This window comes from Pseudonaja textilis, chromosome 1 (genome assembly GCF_049901715.1).
Source record: "Pseudonaja textilis isolate UNSWEBS1 chromosome 1, rPseTex1.2, whole genome shotgun sequence".
Classification (NCBI taxonomy): domain Eukaryota; kingdom Metazoa; phylum Chordata; class Lepidosauria; order Squamata; family Elapidae; genus Pseudonaja; species Pseudonaja textilis.
Window position 1 is genome coordinate 105,646,121 of NC_141990.1, and position 22,559 is coordinate 105,668,679.

The window sequence follows — 22,559 nt, forward strand, 5'->3', positions numbered from 1 at the left end:
TCTAGAATGCATTTAAAGAAGGAGCACATATAACTTCTGAGGTAAAGTTGTTCCATAAGACTGAAGCTATAACTTAAAATTATCACCTCCTGTCCTTTGCCTCCTCCCCCTGCCCCCATTACTTCACAGAAATAGGAAACTACCAACAGCATCTCCTTGAATGACCATATTGGACAGATTGATTCTGGTTGGAGAATGCAGCAAGTCGTATTTGATAGATTCACCTTTATGGACATTTTGAATTTCCCCTCAATGTCCATGGTGCAATAGTGCATACTCAGCAACAGTATATTAATGCTGATAGCAGGTCTAGTTTATGTAGCTGGACTCATAAACACAATTTTAACATATTTTTTATTTTATTTTATTATTTTCTTTATTGTTTTCTTTTATTATTCTATTTTATTTTTTATAAAAAATATTGGCAGCCCATCTTACCAAAAGGGTAACTCTCAGTGTCTTACATTTACATCTAAGTTAAAACATAAAAAGTTAAAATCAAACATTAAGACTAAAGACATATGGGGAGAGTGACAGCAGAGTGAAGAAGGGTGGTATCTGTTGTTACTTGAACAACCACCTCCACTATGCTGGGCCCCCAAGCTGACTGGCAAAGCTACATTTTTAGGCCCTTATGAAAATATAGGAGGGTTGGGGGCAAGAAGTTCCAAAGGGCAGGAGCAATAATGCAGAAGGCCCTACTTTCTTGATTCATCACTCCTGACCCTTCCCATGGTTTATGGAGAAGCTATGGGTTCTGAAAAGGAAGACAAGGGATCATTCCAACCATGATGGAATAGTTTAGAGCTTCTATTAAGGCCTACTTTGTGGTGAAACAGCAGTAGTTCTCTGCTCTTATTGTGTCCTCAGAGTGCCACCCAGAGGTCCTATTTTGGGTTGCCTGTTCCTCCTAGATCAGGGGGGCTCAAATGATCTTTTACAGGGCTGGGTCTGCATGGGCGCAATCCAGTCCAAAGCCATGCCGCCCTTAACTTCCAGGCCGCTGCCACAGCTTCAGGAGCACTGTGCAGCAAACCATAATGCCTTGTTCATTCAGTTCTAGATACTACATTTTTGATAAAATGGCAAACATATTGACGAATACAACAGCTTAGACCCCGATTGGCATTATTGGCAATACCATACCACAGTGTTGTACATTCTCCCCCAAACAGTGGTGGCCTAGCAATAATTATGATGGGCTGTCCCAGAGGCTCCACATTCTCTCTAGAGTGTGTGCTCAAATACCACCAGAAGAGAACCAGTGATCACTAATGAAGGAGGAGGAGGAGGAGGAGATGGCATGAAGCTCAGGCAGATGGTGGTAATAATTTAAATTATCTTCATTGACTCCTTCAGAGAGCTACTGCCAATTCTGAGCCAGTTTCATATATGCTGAATAGATCTTTTTCTGTTAAGGGAAGGAAAACAGCATAGAAGTAGCCATTCAGGAAAGGGCTATTTTTTTTTAACCAACTATAGAAATAGATTCAATGTGAAGACTGCCTTGTAATCTGGCTCACTTTATTAATTAATCTGCCCAATGTAAGTCTAGTTTCCTTACAATGCTTCCATTTGCAAAATGGAAAAAATGTTCTTCAGATGCTTAATTCTGAATTTGCATACAGTATGAATATGTATGATTGGATTAGTAATCTCTCTCTCTCTCTCTCTCTCTCTCTCTCTCTCTCTCTCTCTCTCTCTCTCTATCCCTACCAATACCATACCACAGTGTTATGCATATTGTGATGTGTATGGAAGGTTTAACAAAACTGTGTAATTTTTTGGGTGCCAAGAAAAATTATTATGCATCAGAATGTTGTTTGAAGATTAGGTAGCCATACATGTATTTGAGATAAAACTCAATCCTCATAAATCTTATTTGTGGACAGTCTTTAAATTCTTAGTATGATGGTTCTGATATCAGAAGTTCAATCTGCTTTATAAGACAGGTAGCGAATTGGGGGACGGGGGACGGGGTATCATTGGCAATTTTTTTGTGGATCCCAAGTGCAAGCCATTTTCTCCCCCCATTCTTCTCCTCCTCTTACCTATGGGGGATATCAGAGAGCCTAGAGAATAATTGGCTAGAAAAGCAAATTTTATAAGATCGAAGATGGCTGACACAAGGCAATTTCTTTCCTTAATAATTAACACAACCTGTTCTTGGCAGAATGATTAATTCCATGGAAGAGCCAATGGGCTGTTTTTCTCTTTCTCACTAAGCACTAGGAAAACCTTCTTAAATATATCCTGAAGATTGGAGGAGTTGGCATTGGCTGGACATCTTAAGCCTCTTTAGACGCTCCCTTAGTTTCAGTCTCAACCTTTTCCACATTTACTTCTCAAATAATGGGTTTATTTCAAAGGCAAAAGAAGAAAAGGCTTCATGCTGTAAAAAAGAAAGAAAGAGAAAAAGAAAGAAAGAAAGAAAGAAAGAAAGAAAGAAAGAAAGAAAGAAAGAAAGAAAGAAAGAAAGAAAGAAAGAAAGAAAACATTACAAATTAGCTACTTTCCAAAGATAAATATTTTTGTTCTGAGCAAGGCTAGAATAAGTGTAGGCCAGACCTGTTTTTTTTTCCAGGTAGAAAAGAAAGAAAATCCCACATGTAAATATACACAAATGTTCTGCCATTACTATTAAAGCAATTGCTAGAAGATACAACTTCCTACTATCTATTTCTTTACCAACTGTCTGTTAAGCATGGTATATGTGCAAAGCATGTGAATAAATCATAATCTCAGGTGAAATATGGCATGAATAGTTTAATGTTAATTTCAGGTGAGTTTGATATAATTTGCTTGGTTATTGCTGGGAGGTAGTCCATAATTTTAAAATGACATTGGAATACATCTGTGTGCAAGTACTCGTGAAACAATATAAAAATAAAAGAGGTAATATTACATTTTGGTTCTTTCCTTTTTTTCTCTCAGTTGATCTTTCATTTTCAGTTGCTTCTCATTTATACCAGCTGACGTCATTATGGACAATAATTTTAATCCATTGTATGTCTTTTAACTGCAAAATTCACAATAGTAATTAACTCAATTTGAAACAATTATAGAAAAGCACAACTCAATTGTCCCCCTCAAAGTTTTACTATACCCTAAGGATGAGGGGAAAGGAGAGAAATACATGTGCCCAGCAGCAATATTATTCCATATTGTACATTCATTCTTGCAAGCCCAGCCAAACCCAAATTAATTGTACTGACTAAACTTTTCTTGTTGGAGAAAATTAAAGATATGCTGTTGTCAACACTTGAGTGTAACCTTGCCAACACTTAAATGCAGAGAAGGGTGTGACATCCTGCCCTCACTGCCTTGTGTTAATTAATCACTCTGGTATTTAGGATCATTCAAGCAGACAAATTAATGGAGAATAATTAGTGTATCTTTGTTCCTGCTCAGCTCTACGCACACCACACACTCTTACAGAAAGAGGAAACATGGAGAAAGTGAGCCATTAGCATGCGCATAGTTTCACTTTTGTTCAGCCCATTTTGCAAAGATCAAGAGAAAAACCAAATTAGCAGGTCTGTGCCTGGGGTTACTGCATCCCTGTACAAAGGGAGATCTCTGTTGGATTCTGCTTTCAGAAGTAAATTGTTGATCCTGCAGTTAGATTTTGCAAAACACTTTCTTTCTTTCTTTCTTTCTTTCTTTCTTTCTTTCTTTCTTTCTTTCTTTCTTTCTTTCTTTCTTTCTTTCTCTTCCTTCCTTCTTCCCTTTCTTTCCTTTTCTTCTTCCTTTCTTTTCGCCTTTCTATACTTCCTTCCTTCCTTCCTTCCTTCCTTCCTTCCTTCCTTCCTTCCTTCCTTCCTTCCTTCCTTCCTTCTTTACCAAACTAGATAGTCTATGGCTTGTTAAACAATACTCAAGACAGCCCTTACCTTAAGCTGCCTGTTTTACTAAAGAATATTCAATTTTTCTTATGCACACCTACTATGTATCACTTATGCCAATAGCTACTTCAAAGAATCCACATCTTTCACATATACCAAAATCCTTATATCAGTTGTAATTTTTTTCAGAATTCCTTTTTTTTTTTTACCCTACCAGACCTAATATTTTCATGATATCTGGAAAAAAATTACAATTGACTGTGCTGGAGGTGTACTAGAGGTGTTATCACGATGGGAGAAAACTGGAACCAGTCTAATGGTCCATCTCCATGAAAATTACAGGTAGCTGATCAAGATTTAGCAAGTAGTGCAAAGTATCCATGGCTGGCCAAGGTATCTTGATGCCTGAAACATATTTACCACTAGTAAAGTGTGTATATGTATATATAAATGTGTATCCTTAGGGTGTGTGTATCTGTGTATACCTAAAAACACTCACTCACCCATCCTACACACACATAGACACACAAAATAATGAAGCCCTGGCTGCCTTTCTACTCTGATCCATATCAATTGTGAAAGGTGCATACAAATCCACTCAGGATTTCCCCTGAGTCACTTACAGCATCTTCTAAATCATCTAACCCTCACTGTGCTGCTATAATCATAATGATAAGCTTTAGATCATCCCAGAAATGGTTAGTAGAAGGTGTTAGTCAGAAATAATGAAGTAAGCAGTAATTCTGGTTTCAGTAATTCTAAAAATTCTGGCAGAAACCAAAGTAAAGATTGAACCACCACATACCACCGACCACGTTTCAGTATCCCAATTTAGCTCAGATGATGCAGTAACTTCAGAAACACACTTGGCACAAAGCTCTTTTAAAACATGTATCTGGTCTTTGAGCAAAGGCTGAAAGAAACAAAACAGAGTGAAAAGAAAGAGAGCAAATGCACACAATAACACCCCCCCCTTTATAAAACACTCACAGCAACCCTTAAGCCACCCCCACTTTCTCTTACACACTGAATGCCTACCTGCAATCAGACCTCTCAAAAGATCCCCATCCCACAAAAATCTCATCCAGCTATCTGAAAGTGCAGCCTTCTCATTTAAAGACAGACCTTACCCATGGGAGGGGCTGTGCTGACATCAAGGCCACCTGGCCATGACTAAAAGACCTGGCCCCATATGCAGCGGCGGCTGAGCAGCAGAATGTAATTTAGTCGCACCAGCAGGTGCAGAGGTCAATGATTTTATATTAATGGGGATCGCTACAGTTCTAAGCTGTGGCGTGCTCTGAAATAAATGTTGTACACGGCGGCGGCAGAGAGAGCTCGGCAGAGGAAATGAGCTGTTCCGCTTCTCTTCATGCCTAGCAGAAAACATCAGGACTTTGCCCCCTCATCCTCTGTTCAAAACAACACAAAACTGCTAATATACCTCTTAGGAGAGGGGATGATAAAGCAACCGTTTGAATAATGATTGTTCTCATAATGATTTATCCTAGTTTGGGTTAGAAGTGTTTATACTAATTCATTTGGATGAGCTGCACACACTATGTGTGTGCAGCTCATCCAAAAACAGATACCAAAATATGATAATGATAATAATAATAATAATAATAATAATAATAATAATAATAATAATAATAATAATAGCCCCAAAGGCTGTGAATCTCACCAAAGATTAACAACAACAACAATAATAATAAGTCCTGATATCTACAGGAATTTTTCAGGAAGGGCCCCAAATTACACATAGGTTTCTGGTTTTAATTGCTAAGTTTTGTCCAGTCCCCAACAACATAACCATTCATATTGTCTCTGTGCTTATAGTGTGATATTGCTTCTCACTACATCAAATGTCTTTAAGAGTGCACAATGTGGCTGATAACCATAACAATTTTCCTCAAGGCAATAAAAGCAGAAATCTCTAACTTGGAGACTGATATGTCCACTTAATATTTTGCCTACACACTGACCTCTCTGGTTCTTCTTCATATCATCATCGTTGCCATTGTTGTTGTTGTTGTTGCTGTTAATCTTTGGTGAGATTCAAAGCCTTTGGGGCTGGTTGGTAGCTCAACAGCTCGAATCCTAACCAAGAATCTAGGAACCGTTAAGTATTATTATTATTATTATTATTATTATTATTATTATTATTATTATTATTATTATTTCCTGGGCAGAGAGGTACTGTGCTAGACAAAGCATTGGTTGAGATTATCCTGTGGTTTTATTTTTTTAAAATCAAGCTTAAGAAGTCATTGGAAACTCAGATATGCTCACGGAAATAAAGATGATAGTTCTATTGCTTTGCAGAATGGAAGCTTTGAGTTTTTAAAAATTATTTTATTTCACACAAAAATGTAAAAAGGTAGACGTAGATATTGCCAAAGGAGGTTTCATGGGTTCAATAGCATTTCTGAGCACTTTTAATTTTTTTTTTTAAAAAAAAACCTTCCCCTTCAGCTGAACAAATGCAGAGTAATCTAAATACCCCAAAGGTGCTTTTTCAAGAGGTAATTGGACTTTCTGATTTTTCTTTGAAAACATTTCATTTCTCATTCAAGAAGCTTCTTCAGCTCTTTGGGACAACCATGACCTGGATGACTGAGAATCTCCATAGACAAATCTGAATAGCATTGTGAGTGTCAAAAACAAAAGAGAATTTATCTGAAGTTTATTTCAACATTGTTAGACATTCAGAAGTTTGAGAGTCACAGATGACTCCTATATTGGACAGGGACTTGGACTACTAGAAGACCTCCAAGGTCTCTTCCAACTCGATGATTTTATGAAATGCCCCACGCTGTCTGCATAAGTAAATGTCCAAGATAAAAGAGAAAGACAAGGGAAGGAGGTATGAATGAACTGCTCTTCATACTATTAATCACAATGCATTATTTCACCAGGCTTCTGATCAAACTCCTTTGGAAATAGGATGTTGAAGAACTGTATTGCGGGTGCTGGAGTGGTCAAAAAGAAGCAAGAATATTAGAGGTATACTGGAAGTGTGTAGCAGTCGATGGTTGCTTGCAAAGTATTATATGTTCAGGTCCCTCTGCCTCTGTTGTTTTGTGTAGACATCCATTATCTATCAACATCCTATTTCACCTTTTCTAGCTTTCTGGACCAACTAAGCAGAACACAAAAAGCTTTCAATGTTTTTCCCCCTCCCAGTTCATTATCATAGCATAATTTCTCCTACCTTTTTGAAATTTTGCAAATTTCTTTGCCTAGACATGTTTCTGCAATGTATATTATTTTATAAATTATATGTAATTTCCTCAGTCGTTCCTGAAATAGCCATGTGATCTTCTAACATGGCACTGTTGCATAGTCATTCCAGAAAAGGCAGGAAATGATGTCATGAGGCCAATGCTGCTGTAATCTTTTTACAAAGTGCAAGAAGCATTCAGTCACCTTTTCACCTTTTACATTTTTAAAAATAAGCACGCTCCCTTCTACTTCCACTGTGCATTGTTTCCCAGGAAAGGATAGATGCTAAGCAGCTCTACATTCTTGCTAGCATTTGTCCTATTATGGATTCACTGCGAGCAAAACATCCAAATTTGCTCCCAGGAGGATCTGTGGCAGAATCACTTTTAATTCCAACACTAAGACTGGAGGAAAACATGGTCTTGCACAAAACGTCTGAACATATCCATATGAAAATTAGCAGTCTGATCTGATCCCTTCATAGGGATCAGTTCTACCTTTGCATTTCATCAAATTTTTCCAAACAAACAGATACATTTTAAAAAGTAAGTTATATTTATTCTTACATGGAAAGCTTGACTAATATCTGGTATGCATTATACCCTCACCTATCCTACCTCATAAATCATACTTTATTATCATAATATTAAGTAGATATTATTATATCTATTTGAGAATATTAGTTTCCTCTCCCCCCCCATAACTTATTTTTAGAAAGGGACAAGACTTAGATTCTTGGGAAATATGGCCATGGGGGTGATGGCTATTCCCTTTTTTTTTGGTGGTCAAAGTCATCATAAATTCAGTCATCTTTCAGATAAATATGGGATCATCCCTGGAAATCATATCCAGTTCTGATAAACAGTAATTTGTTGTCTTTCAAATAACAGTGGAAGATGTAACAGAGTTTCAGAATTCTAAACTGAAATAAAAATTTGATCCTGGTATATTCCATGGGACACTGAATCTGTCTAAGGTGGGAAAGTGTTTTATCAATATTCAGACTATGAGCTGTGGTGGCGCAGAGGTTAGAATGCAGTACTGCAGGCTACTTCTGCTGATTATCTGCTGCCAGCAGTTTGGCGGTTTGGGTTTCATCAACTCAAGGTTGACTCAGCCTTCCATCCTTCCTAGGTCAGTAAAATGAGGACCTAGATTGTTGGGGGCAATATGCTGGCTCTGTAAACTGCTCAGAGAGGGCTATAAAGCACTTTGCAGCAGTAAGTCTAAGTGCTATTGCTACAAATGAAATATTATTCTAGGCTATATCTTGAATACACAGAGAGAATGTATGCATCTTTGTATGTACATTCTAACTATTTTCTCAAAATAGACATTTTAGCATTAAACAAAGCCATCTGTCTGGACCACAGAAGGGTGCCTTCTGTGTACTAGTGTTCTTCAAAATACTAGTAGGGCGGGATCTGTTCAAATTTTAGGAGAAACCTGCTTCACAAACCAGGTTTCTCCTAAAATTTGAATGGATCCCACCCTACTGGTATTTTGAAGAGCCCTAACCCCTAGCTTTTTGATCATTCAAAAGGCAAGAATGATTGACATTCTTTGTTTTCATTTTGTTCCAACCTGGGTTTATTGTTTCCATTGCTGTGCTGTTTTTTGTGTTTTTTTTGCACTACTATTGTTTGTAAATATTTTTAACAATTGTAAACCACCCAGAGTTATATGGTGGCATATAAATTTAATAAATCATTGTGATTGGTCCCACAGTCAACCAGATGTTTGTCCACCAGTTGAATCTTTCCCAAAATAGGCATGTATTCTTAGACTTAGAATAACTGTATTGTCACTTTAAATGTACACTAATTAGCATATATAAAAATGAAATTTTGTTGCATGCAGCTCTCAAAGGATCACTACCTCTAATATACACCACCAAAACATGACAAAACAAACAAACAAATAAATATGCATATAACCACATATATATGAAAACATATATGTTGTTTAATAATATTAAACAGGCTCAAGGTTGACTCAGCCTTCCATCCTTACGAGGTGAGTAAAATGAGGACCCAGATTGTTGGGGGCATATGCTGACTCTGTAAAAACCCCTTAGAGAAGGCTGTAAAGCACTATGAAGCAGTATATAAGTCTAAGTGCTATTGCTGTTGCTATTAAAGATATTGTCACAAGATGTAAGCTGTTCAAAATAAGCTGCCTTCCGAAATTGTCTGATGGTAACACCCATCCAAGTGGTCCAGATGTTTTGGAATTGCACCTAAGATATCTCATACTATTGATTCCATGTTCATTTTCTTTTGCCATAAACATTCTACTTCTATTTGCAGGTCTTTGCACTGCATGATTTTCTCCAGTTCGTTCTCCTATTTTGCTGTCTCCAGGTACTGCCATGACCACTATCCAGACTTTTTTTGTCATTCTTATTGCCAACTGTTACTAATGTGTTATATGGCAGATGCTTGTCTACTTGAATCCTAAACTCCCAGAGCAGTTTAGTTTCTTCATTTTGTAATACTTTATTTATTTTATGGACCAACCAGTTCTTGCTTGCAGGCAAATGGTATTTCTTACAAATATCCCAGTGCAATAACAATGCAACATTGTTGCTACTTTGTCATGCCATTGTTTGTGGTCAGCAGGGGTGGGATTCACATTTTTAACAACTGGTTCTGTTGGCGTGGCTTAGGTGGTAGCCATGGCTTGGTGGTCATGTTATTGGCTGGGTGTGGCCAACTCAATATCACTCACATCGAGGCACGCATCTCCTCGCCTGACCTCTCATGACTGTGGGGATGCTGCAACAGTCATAAGTGTGAAAAATGGCCATAAGTCACTTTTTTCAGTGCCATTGTAACTTTGAATGGTCACTCCACACAAGCAAAGTACCAGCAAAGGAGGGGGAAAAAAACTCCACAGAAGTTCCTGAGACAGGAAGACTAGTCCTGCCAAGAATGTAAAAAGGGTTAAAGGAGAGGCAGTTTCTGTAAGCAACACCAGAATGTTTCTTTCCAGTCTTCCTTACAGGGTTAGGCCAGTAATTTCTTCTAACAACCGATTCTCCAAACTGCTTAGAATGTTAACAACCAGTTCTAGCGAATAGGTGTGAACTGGTAGAATCCCACCCCTGGTGGTCAGTCTGTGCAATCTTCTTTCAGCACTAACCAGGTGGTCCATTGTTTTTTTCCACAGTGGACAACAAGAAAACTATATCTCTGTAATTTTGGGGGCACATTGCCTTCAAACAGGATTCCATTTGGGCAGCTATGTAATTAATGAGTTGTAAAATGCAGAAAGCTAGAACTGAGAACATAAATTGATATTGGGAAGTTATGGAACATGGGATTGAAATAGATAACTTAGCCAAAAAATAATAGCTCAGCAGTACTGAACACTCACAGGTTCTTCACTCCTCATTAAAGGAACTGCAAAGTCATGCAGAACAGAAAAGAATTGCAAGTTTCACTTCTGGTGGAAAATTGGGATCTCATTCTTAGAAATATGAACAAGAACATGTGATTCTCACATAGCAGTTACAAGTTCATCGGCCTTTTGTATTGTAATATGCAAAATATTTGTAGTGAAAATTACAGAATGTCTTGACCCTTGCTACCCTATTATACAAACACTACAGTGAGTCTTTTGCAAAAGAGAAGTGTACATGATCCACACCATCTTGGACAATTTAATATATAAATTGTAGAGACTACCAATATCCTTTCAGGATTTAATCTACCTATTTTAAAATATGACAAAATCATGAAAGAAAAAGTACAGAAACTTTCTTGTGAAATAATCCTTTTTTTTATGCTATTTCACAAAGTAATTGAATGTCATTTCTGCATCCGCAATTTGTTTTTGTTTTTTTATAAAGAGCAGCACAAAATCCTAAGTTTTAATTATGTGTGGTTCACTTTGAATAAAAGCTATTGTAAGCTAATTATTCACTATTCACTATATCACAAAGCAATATTTCTTGCCTTTAATATCCACTGTTGAAATAAACAAATTAGTAAATTATTTTCACAAAAGCAGTCAATTTTTGAAACTGAGGAAAATGATCCTTTTGTGGATGTGGAATGTGGATGTGGAAGAAAATCTGTTAATGACAGTGCAGAGAGCAATATCTAAAGATTCTTCCTCTCATATACATGGCATGTAAATGATTATTTTGTATACATGTGTGTGTCATATACACATATTACATACTATACATATTATAACAATTCTATTTGGGTATATGCCACAGATGTACAGTTGCTGTAGTCAACTAGAAATATCTTCTTAGAAATAGAGGGGAACAGTTTAGACTAGAGGTCCCCAAATTCTTCAGTTTATCAACCCCTTCATTAAGTTTCAGATTGTTCACTGACCCTCAAACATGATATGAAAATGTTTCATTAAATATTATTATTTAATAATAATGAGCCACAGTGGCACAGTGGTTAGAGTGCAGTACTGCAGGCTATTCTGCTGACTGCTAGCTGCCCGCAATTTGGCAGTTCAACTCTTACCCTCAAGGTTGAGTCAGCCTTCCATCCTTCTTGAGGTCAGTAAAACAAGGACACAGATTGTTGGGCGCAATAGACTGACTCTGTAAACTGCTTAGAGAGGGCTATAAAGCATTCTAAAGTGGTATATAAGTCTAAATGCTATTGCTATTGCTATTTTAACCAAGATTACTATGAATAAAAAGAACTTTGCTTGGAACAGCTTACATCCTGCTTTGATACCTTCAAGATCGTCAAACATCCATATCTGCTTATTTCAGGTCTTTGGGAAGGGCTCAATAGGTGATAAAAATGCCAAATCCTGTCTGAATATCTGGCTGGCTGTGTGATGAATGTAAAAAAAATGGATAGCATCATTGACTCTTGCATTGCCCTCATTCAATGTAAACATGTAATTATCATTATTTTTTGCTTGATTTTCGGAGTCTGCTTGGACAATGCCTCTAGTTTTATTGACCAAGTTTTTCAGAAATTGTTTGTCCTTAATATCCTGCCAAATCAGAAAGGCAACAAGATAGTCAAGAGAATATCAGAAAAAACAATGACATTTTTTTTTTGTTAGCATAAATATTCTCTATTGGCAGCTTCCATACTTTTAATGAGAAGAATGTTTCAATGGAAGTGAAAATTCATTTTTATGTAAATAATGATTGCAGTAAAAACAAAAACAGCTACCTGGGAAAGCCAAGGGAAATCATCCAAACCATAAAAAAATGAACGTTATAATATTTTGCACATGTGATGCAACACCCAGAAAAACATTGCACACTTCATTTAATCCTCCAAGGAAAGATTGAAGGCAAATGAAGTCCAGGTAGAAGAAGAACATAATGGCTTCAAAGTCTAAGGGACTGGTTGAACAAAACTCAACAGCACTTTTTCATACAGTTGTTGATAAAAATAGAATTGCCAACATGATCACCAACATCCAATGATGGATATGACACAAGAAAGTAGAAGTAAAAATAAATAATCAAATATGTAAAAAAGTACCTCTTTTAAAGCTAATGCAGTCAACTTGTATGAGCTGTTGTTTCAATAAATTTGAAGGCTGCTGGCATTGATGGTCTTGTGTAATGAATTCTTTAACAGGACAGTACTGATGTCAATCTTATCAGATAGACCAGACAGGAAACATGGGTAGTTAAGCCAATTCACTTTATTGTAAAACTATATTAACATAATTTTGCAAGTCTGAAAATACAATTCTCCTACTATCACCTTTAGAGTCCGAGATCCTAGGGGTGGTCTTTCCTGAGCTTCATGCTCCACTCACTGTGGGTGATGCTGTCTTTTAGCTGACCACTTCCCTAGGCAGCATCTCTCCATCAAGTGTTCCAAGGTCATTTCCCATACCTGTTGTAATGGTATGACTGAACCACAGCACTTGTTATATTTTTATGAAATATAAATGATCATCATAAAGGTTGAATATTGATAAAATCCCTCATGAAAAGTTTTTGCTTCACCAATATTAGATAAATGAGCATGTGCAGCATTTCCTTCTCCTTTTACCCTGTAAACTAGACTCTAATACAAAGAACAGTGCTATTTCAATTGAGGTCCTGACCCACCTTTTATCCAAATCAATGAGAATCTTTTGGCTATCTTCAGGGGAAGCCAACTGGAGATGCTACAACCAAAGTCTCACCTACTTAGCACTCACTCATCTGCCCCAGCTCAGAATTTCACACTGAAAGTCACTTAACCACTTGGCACTGGCTAAATGCATTCCCATTAAGAGAGCATTTTACAAATGTTGCCCGATTAAGCAGTGGTGTTGCTATTCATTATTGTAAGGGATAAATCAGATTCCTGGGAAAGGTGCCAATAAAACAGTTTGTATTGTACTTACATATTTGACTCCTCATAGATTTGGTGAAAATGTCCTCATGTTAGTGTAATAAAAGCCCATTATCAATTTAACAGCAGAAACCTGAATTCATTTGTCAGGAAGATAGCGGTTCAAACACCAGTTGCCTTTTAAAAGGATGGCTAAAAGTCTTTCATGAAGAAATCCATTTGTGCCCATAACAGAAAAATGGTGCATTGAATCATTATCGCTATCTCTATCTCTATCTCTATCTCTATCTCTATCTCTGTCTCTGTCTCTGTCTCTGTCTCTGTCTCTATCTATCAATCTATCTATCTATCTATCTATCTATCTATCTATCTATCTATCTATCTATCTATCTTTTCTTAAGTTTTCACTGTCTCTGTCTCTATCTATCTATCTATCTATCTATCTATCTATCTATCTATCTATCTATCTATCTATCTATCTTTTCTTAAGTTTTCACGGGTATTTATATGTATGGTATTTAGCTCTGTTTGAGTATTTTCTCACATCATTATAGCTGTGCTTTTAAAGTTGTAGCAATGTTTCGGCAGAATCTCATCTGCCATCATCAGGCTTCTGAATTGTGTTCATCTGTGAGTCAGACTTTCACAGCTGTTTCTGTTTTAAATTTGGTGCTAGCCTATGCTGTGCCAGAATGGTTTTTTCTTCATCCTGATTGGTTGGGAGTCTTGGTCTGTGTTTATTGGTCTTGGAGTTTGCTGTGTTCTGCTTGATTGGTGTTTCTAATATCTTCTGTCTGTTTTATAGCTTTTTTTGTCTTGATTGGCTGGCAACATTGTGTTTCCTGTATTTTTGTGTTTATCCAGGTGGGTACTTATTCTTCTATTGGTCTGTCCAATGTATGTGGCAGGGCATGATGCACAGGGGACTTCATATATGCCTTGTGCTATCTGTTTTTTTTGTAGATTAGTACATCTAGGAATGGTAGTTGTTTGTTTCCGTTTCCATGGTGAATTTGATTTTGGGGTGTGTGCTGTTTAGGTGTGTTAGGAAATTGTTCAGGTTTTCTTTTCCATGGGGCCAAATAATAAACGTTATTTGTCATCGATGTATCTTAGCCATAGTTTGGGTTTGTGGGTGGCATTGTCTAGGGCTCTTGATTCGAATTCTTCCATGAACAGGTTTGCAATGACGGGTGACACTGGTGATCCCAAAGGGGCTCCTTCAATTTGCTTGTATCTTTGTCCTTTGTATATGAAATATGTGTTGGTCAAGCAGTGTCCTGTTAGTTCCATGAGGTGTTTGGGTGGTTGGTATTTATTTTTGATGATTTAGAGAGTTTCTTTTATCACTATTTACTCAAGTCCCAATAAGTTATATAAACACAATATCAGGACAGCCTTCAGCACTGACCAAAAAATAGCCAACATCCTAAGAAACCCTAAAGACAAGATCCAACTAGAAAACTAACCAGTTTATGAAATACCATGAAACAATTGCCCAGCCACATACGTTGGACAAACCAACAGGAGAATAAATGCACACATCGGAGAACACAAAAACGCAGTCAGGGGACTTCCGGTTTAAGCTTCTTTAGCGACAGACTGAAACCTAGTCTCTGCAAGGCTTCAATCTGTGCTCGCTGCTGGAGCACCCCGAACCGGCTGGTTTCAGGGCTAAGCCACCCCGTAGAGGTGGTGAAGAAGGGAGAGACTGTCAGCAGGGTTGAGGAGAGCCACATCTCTCCTCCCCAGCTGGCCATTACTCCCTTTCCCAAAGGCGGTTGCAGCGGTGGTCAGAAATGGCCACCACAAAGAAGAACTCAACCAGAAAAGAATGTGCAGGAGGAAGATAAGAAGAGAAAGTTTTGTTGACCGGGTCAAACAGCAAAACCAACAAATAAGGTACCCTGGAATTGAAACTATTAAAAAACAATAACATTGTTCCCTAAGAAGATTTTTAAGCTGTGAAGGAGAGAGAAAAGGGAAAAGATTTGTTTTTTTCTTTTTCCTATACTGACAGCTAAGAGACTTAAGCAAGAAATTGGAAAAAAATCCACTTTGACATCAATAGGCATTTAATGCTGAAAATGAAAAGTCAAAGGGATAATAAAGATTTCTGGATAATTAAAAGCTTTTGAAAACAGGAAAGGAGAGAAAAAGAATAAAAGGGTAGGATCTGGAAGGGAGGAGACTGCCTGGAATTAAAAAAGAACTTACAGCAAAATCTCAACAAGACTTCCAAAAGATATATTCTAACTGAAATATCACGACAAAAACCCCAGGAAGAGAAAGTCGAAAAAGAAATAAGAAGATATAACTCGGGACTATCTGGATTACTTGATGATTTCTGGATTCTTGGTTGTTGTTTTGAACGACTAAAATCAAACAGGTTGTTTAAACCTGTTTTAAATGGCACTACTTTTAGAAGAACTGAAAATGGAACTTAAAAAGTACAAAGAAGATGCACAAGAAGGGAGAGGTTCTTTTGGCTTCATATTTCAGTTTTTAGAAATGGAGATTTGGAATTATGAGAAATAACAAGAAATGCCTGCAGAACAAGAAGATTGTGACAAAGAAGAAACCATCTTTAATGAACAAGTAATCTTAGATGAGGGGAAAAAAGGAAAGGGGGGAAAGAGAATGGGAAGTTTAAGATTGGGAAAAACAACTCAAAAAAAATAGAGTGAAAAATAAGTATAAAATCAGAAACCAACAGAAGAGAGAAATGCAGAAGAGAAAAATAGAACTAGAGAGACAAGGGGGTAAAAAGGGGAGGGAGAAGATGAGAGGGAAGAAAGAAAGGAAAAGAAGTTATAAAGGACAGAAGCAAAATATAGAGAAACAGGGCCTATTTAGAGTTAATGGCTGAAAACTTAATGGAAAAAGGGATTCTGCAAAGGTACATAAGATAGTATGGTTATATTAGAAGCAGAAATAATTTTAGAAAATATGAAACAATGTATGATTAAAATGTCTGATAAAATAGTTATCGTAATTCAGTGGAATGCTTTTCAATAAATAAATGTAACAAAAGGTATATTTAATGATTTATAAAACATATGTGAAGAGAAATAAGGGAAAAATTAATTATGGAGATTATATGTGTTTTTAAGGAAGTATGATATTTAATTGAAAAGAAGTGTTAAAGATGTTAAGATTTTAATGATTATTAAGGATAGAACTGAACTGGAATGGAATGAGGGTTTATAATTACATACATACATACATACATACATACATACATATATATATACATATATATATATATATATATATATATATATATATATATATATACACAATCATTCTTTTTTTTTTTTGAAGAATATAGTGTGTATTGTAAGAATGTACCAAGCAGAATTCAATTGGAAGTTATGTATTATGTATTATATTGAAGGTCATAAACTTAAGGTATATATTGAAGTTTAAATAGAGTTGAATGGATGTAATTAAAAGATATAAAGGTGTCATACTCCAATTAGTAACTACAGGAGAAAATTTGTTTTATGAGAAAAGATAATATGAAATTGAAACAGAAGAGACAAAAGTATAAATATAATGATTTGAATTGAGATGAGAAAATTAAAAGGGGAAAAACTATATAGAAAATGTAAAATAGTATAAGATGTGGAAAAGAATACAAAAAGGAGCATAAAATTGAGTTTTGTGTCTGTATAAAGAAGTTCAACCCGGGACCATGCTATTTTCAAAAAAGATGTTTTACTTGTATTTTGTATGTGTGAAAACCCAAATAAAACTTTATTTTAAAAAAACGCAGTCAGAAAAGAAGAAAATACTTCCTCCCTCTTCCAACACCTTAAAGCCACAGAACATGAAATTAATTTCGGAGGAAGCAAATTAATATCCAACACTGAACACTCCAGCAAGAGAATAATCAGGGAAGCCATTGAAATAGAGAAACACCCCCATAACATGAATAAACAGGACAATACCTCCCACCTACCAGACATCTGGAAACTAGCCCTCACCAACATGTCCTAGCCACGAAAACTAACACCAGACCCAAAGCAACATGGGACACCACCGCCAATCCCCCTCATCAGATCCAGGCCCAAGCCCATCCTAAAAACGAAGGACAACCACTGTCCAGAAACCAGACCATGCGCTGCCTCACCAGCTGTCGCACCCCACAACCCCAAAACCAAACATGCTGACACAAGCCAAGAACACAGACCCAGACCCCAAACTCAAAGCCAGACTAAAACCCAGAATGCTACATCACAGCCACCCGCTCAGGATATCACATCAGAAAACTCAGGAAATTACACCACAAGAACTCAAGAAGTTGCAACAATCACAGCCCAAGACCAAGGATACCACAGCAATAAAACTCACAAGGTCATCACACAACCCATTACTCAAGCTGTTTCAACACAGGAGGCTAATGAAAAGAGATCAAAACACAAACGACCCAGGAGATTACAGCACAAGATCCAGGATACCTCCACAACAAAACTCACAAGGACATCATACAGCCCATTACACCAACATCAACTCCATCAACCAATCAAGAGGCAGCAGCGCAGCCAACAGCCCAGCAGACCCCCCCCCCCAGTATTTATAGAGAGACGGCAAAAGCACCAGCCTGAGGATGGCAAGTGGGACCTCGCCAAAACGTCACCAAGATAGTCTTAATCTTACATGGAAAAAGACCCGAACACACCTAAACCTACATACCTGTACCTGTGAAAATCTATGAATATATATATGTGTGTGTGTGTGTGTGTGTGTGTGTGTGTCTTTGGTTATTTGGGTTTTCTTAATATATATGTTTTCTTAAGTTTTCGCGGGTACTTACATGTATGGTATTCAGCTTTGTTTGAATATTTTCCTACGTCATTATAGTTGTGCTTTTAAAGTTGTAGCAACGTTTCGGCAGAATCTCATCTGCCATCATCAGGCTTCTGTATTGTGTTCGTCTGTGAGTCAGACTTTCACAGCTGTTTCAGTTTTAAATTTGGGACTAGCCTACATATATACACAATATATATAACACCACAAGCCAGGCAAACACCTAGGCACAAACAGACACACACACACCCCAATACCTCCAGCTCAAACACACCACAACCAGGTACCCAGATGAAACCTATCTACCTAATAAATGATAGCAGTCCGTTTACCCAAAGCCAAGCAGCACTAAAAGCATTCAATACAGGAAACAGTGTTGCCAGCCAATCAAGACAAAAAAAAATGCTACAAAACATACAGAAGATATTAGAAACACCAATCAAGCAGAACACAGCAAACTCCAAGACCAATAAACACAGACCAAGACTCCCAACCAATGTTAAAAAGTAAAAAAAAAATTCAGGGGGAGGGGATGTTAAGGGCCTCATGTGAGTTTAGCAAAATGTATTGTGCATGGATAATGAAAAAATAACCACAATAAAGAAAGTTGGATTCACTTAACAATCATATGATTCACTTATCTAAAACAGCAAAAAAAAAAAAAAAGTTGGGAAATCAGGGGTTATTCATTTAATAACCACATCATTTAGCAATGGAAGTCACAGTCCCAATTGTGGTCATAAATCAAGCAAGAGATGTATATGCTATCATTCAGAGTTTAACACTTCTAAGTCCCATTAATGAAGCATCTCATTTGTGATTATATAGATTTCATTTTAGCTGGATTATGTGCCTTTTCTTCAGGACTGTGAGGGAGACAATCATGGCAAAACAGGAGTCAGGGGGAACCCCCACCCCCCCACCCCCCACAAATTAATGAAATATTGGTTGCAGCTGTGGTAGAAGAAGGAAGTGTTTCTCTTTTCTTTTTTTTAGTATGGCAGGCAATATTCAGAGCAGAAACAATAGCTGCCACAGGTCTGAAGAAAAATTACAGAGCAAACAAAATGCAACACCAAAATGAGTAAGTAATTCTAGGCTATCCAAGCTAAATTGCTATGGCTGGCAAGCTTGGTAATGTGAGGCTCTTGAGGGTTGCATTGCACTGAAATGTTTGATGCCAGGGAATGGGAGTCACCAAGGGAATTTGTATTACACATCCATGTTTCCTGCAGGAATGGAGAACCTCAGAGCTAGCAGAAAAGAAAAACAAAATACTGTAACAAAAACTGAGCAGTTGCTTTGCCAGTAGGGAAGCAAGTATTCAAATAAACATTTATTTGTGGTGCACAGAATAATGGCTGAACAAGCCTCTTTAGTCCAGTTGCCTTTATTTAAAAAAAAAAAATAGATGCAAGGCAATATATAGCTGGGCCCCACCAAACATGCACTCCATCTCCCAGAAGCCAGGCTTATCTAGTACCCCACATTAACACCTGGGGGGGGAAAATCCTAATTAAAAAAAAAAGAAACTTTCCAGAGACTGGTGGGAGCAGAGCCATCCAAAGTTCATGGGGTAGGGAGATTGTTCCAAAGAGGGGATTTCCCAGAAAAGTGCCTCTTAGATCAGTGATGGGATTCAATTTTTTTTTTACTACTGGTTCTGTGGGCATGGCTTGGTGGATGTGGTGTGGCTTGGTGGGTGTGGCAGGGGAAGGATACTGCAAAAACCCCATTCCCTCCGCATTCCAGTGGAAGATTACTGCAAAATCCCATTTCCTCCCTACCCCACTAACCTGCTTTCCAGCTCCGTTCTCCTGTGCAGGGCAACAAAAGAAGACGCAGCCAATCAGCTGGGACTCGGGAGGCAGAGAATAATGGGGGCAGGGCCAGCCAGAGGTGGTATTTGCCGGTTCTCTGAACTTCTCAAAATTTCCGCTACCGCTTCTCCAGAATTGGTCAGAACCTGCTTAGTACCACATTTGTTTTAGATTCAATCCAATATATCATCTCAAGGAGGGGGACATAGAGGAATTTGGAGTATGCCCATTCTGGAGAGACAATAACCTGACCTTGTGTCATGTAGCACAATGCAGTAGTCCAATTAGGAAGTGACTAAACCATAAGTAGGACTCCTGATCTAGGAGTTGATGCTATTTAGATTTTAAAAAAGCATGAAGTTCTCTAAAGCTTCTCTGGTCATAGCTGCTATTCCTTAAACAGTAGCTGTGAGTCCCAAATTATGCACTGATTGTGAATGGAAAAGTTTAATTCCTGGCAGAAGCAATGGTGGAAAATCTCAGGATCCAATTTCAAAGTAGCCCCAAAACACAACACAATCACTTGGTCTTGCTGGACTGAAAGTGAATGTGGTTCCCTTCCAGACCTCCACTGCTTCCAGACACATAGGCAACAGCCTATGTGTCATGGACCACTGAGTGTCAAGATTTTGATGAAGCTTCCCTCTGTACTCAGCTTGCCCAGAGGTTTCATGTAGAATATACAAAGGGAGAGAGTACTAAACTGAGGCAATCCACAAATAAACCAGGCAAAGCACGGCTGTAGAGTCAGATCCTCTTCAATCTACCAGTGCTGACTTGAACTGATACTAAAGGAAGGAGGAGAATTGCTGCACATCATACATCCCACTCTCAACTTTCTGATTCAGAAGAAATCATGATCAATGGGATTGGAGGCCACTGAGAAATTAAGAAATCCCAGGATTGATGTACTCCTACCTTCTGAAGTCATCAACAAGTGTGACCAATGCTCTCTTATATTTAAAATGGCTGTTAGGAGAATCTGAGACCACATTTCTAGTGATTCTGAGTCCCAAAGATGGTTTTCCAAAAGGCAATTGGACTTTCTTGGGTTTTTTTTTCCCCCTTGAAAATGTTTTGCTTCTCATCCAAGAAACTTCTTCAGTTCAGTTGCCTTTTGGAAAGCCATCTTCTGAACAACCACTATGGTATCTGAATGGTTGAGAATCTCCATAAGCAAGTGACTCTAGGCCAGGTGTGTCAAACTCTTATCATCACAGCAGCGTCACGAGACGTATCAGAACTGTTTTTCTCCTTCAATAAACCAGGCGGGGGTGGGGCCAGCACATGATGCATCCATCCGGGAGGCTGCAAGTTTGACATCCCTGCTCTGGGCAGTCATAGGAAAAGGGTAATTATGTTACCTTTCTATTTCCAAAGATTTTTTAATATTATGTCCATTGTCCTTACCCTTTCGGGTACCTTGCTAATCTCTGATATTCTCAGTGAGGCAGGGGCTTTTCCAGCCCCGCTATCTGTCTTCTAATATCTTGGTTTCTTTACTTCCAGGATAGTATTTCTTCCCCCCATTCATTCTTGCCCATAGTCATTTTCTTGATCATGTGCTTGATCACAAAATATGATTACTATACTCTTGGTAAGCTGACCATCCTAGTTCATATTTTAAAAGCAATCTTCTTTTTGGATAGAATAAAAACTTACCAAATTTTATAGCAATACTAGAGAGCTTGCAACCTCTGCATGTAATCAGTTTAAAACTAGATTCCAAGCAGAAGCTTTTGTTAAGAGAATGGTATTGTTGATGAAGGATGAAGGATATCATTATTTTAAAAATGAAACTTTGGGGTTAAATTACAAACACAAACACAAAACAAGGTACTCTAGAATCCAGTCCCCCTTTTCCCTCTACCTCTTGTGTGCATTTTGAAAACAAAACCAGCAATATGTGTGCTCAAGAAAGGCATTGACTATTTGTCTTCCAGTGCAACAGAAACAGATGTGTGACACCTGGAGTAAGACACTATATTGAATAATGCTTACTCTTTTTTTCCTCTTCGTAGCTTTTTCAATTTGTACAACATCAGATAAATTTAGTTTACTGCCCTCCCCTGCTCCCTCACTTATTGTATTTGGATAGTAATTGTTTTTGCTTGAAGTATAAGCGTCTTCATCTCCATACAAGAGAAACTGAAGTTCCCCATTAAAAATATTCAGGGAAAACCTAAGGCAATTCCTTTGGATTTCTCTTGAACAACAAATAATTATTCTTCACACATTCCAGGACTGCTGCTGTCTCCTCCTATTACCACTCTACCACCCTTCCCCCACCTTGAACATTTTCTCTGATAAATCTGCCTGCAGCATTAAAATGTCTTCCCTGTCATAGTGGCCTGATTTCTAGCTTGAAATGTACTCGTACTGTTTGGTGATAATCTGTTTTTAAAAATTAGGGCTGCTTCAGTTAGCCATGCCTTTTTCCTTTTCATGCAGCACAGATGCAGCTGGTACTCATCTGATGTGTGGAACCCTGATGGTTTCTCTTAAGATAGCTTGCTTGTAAGGAAAGTCAGGTGCTTTTTTGCAAGAATTTTTAATCATCTGCC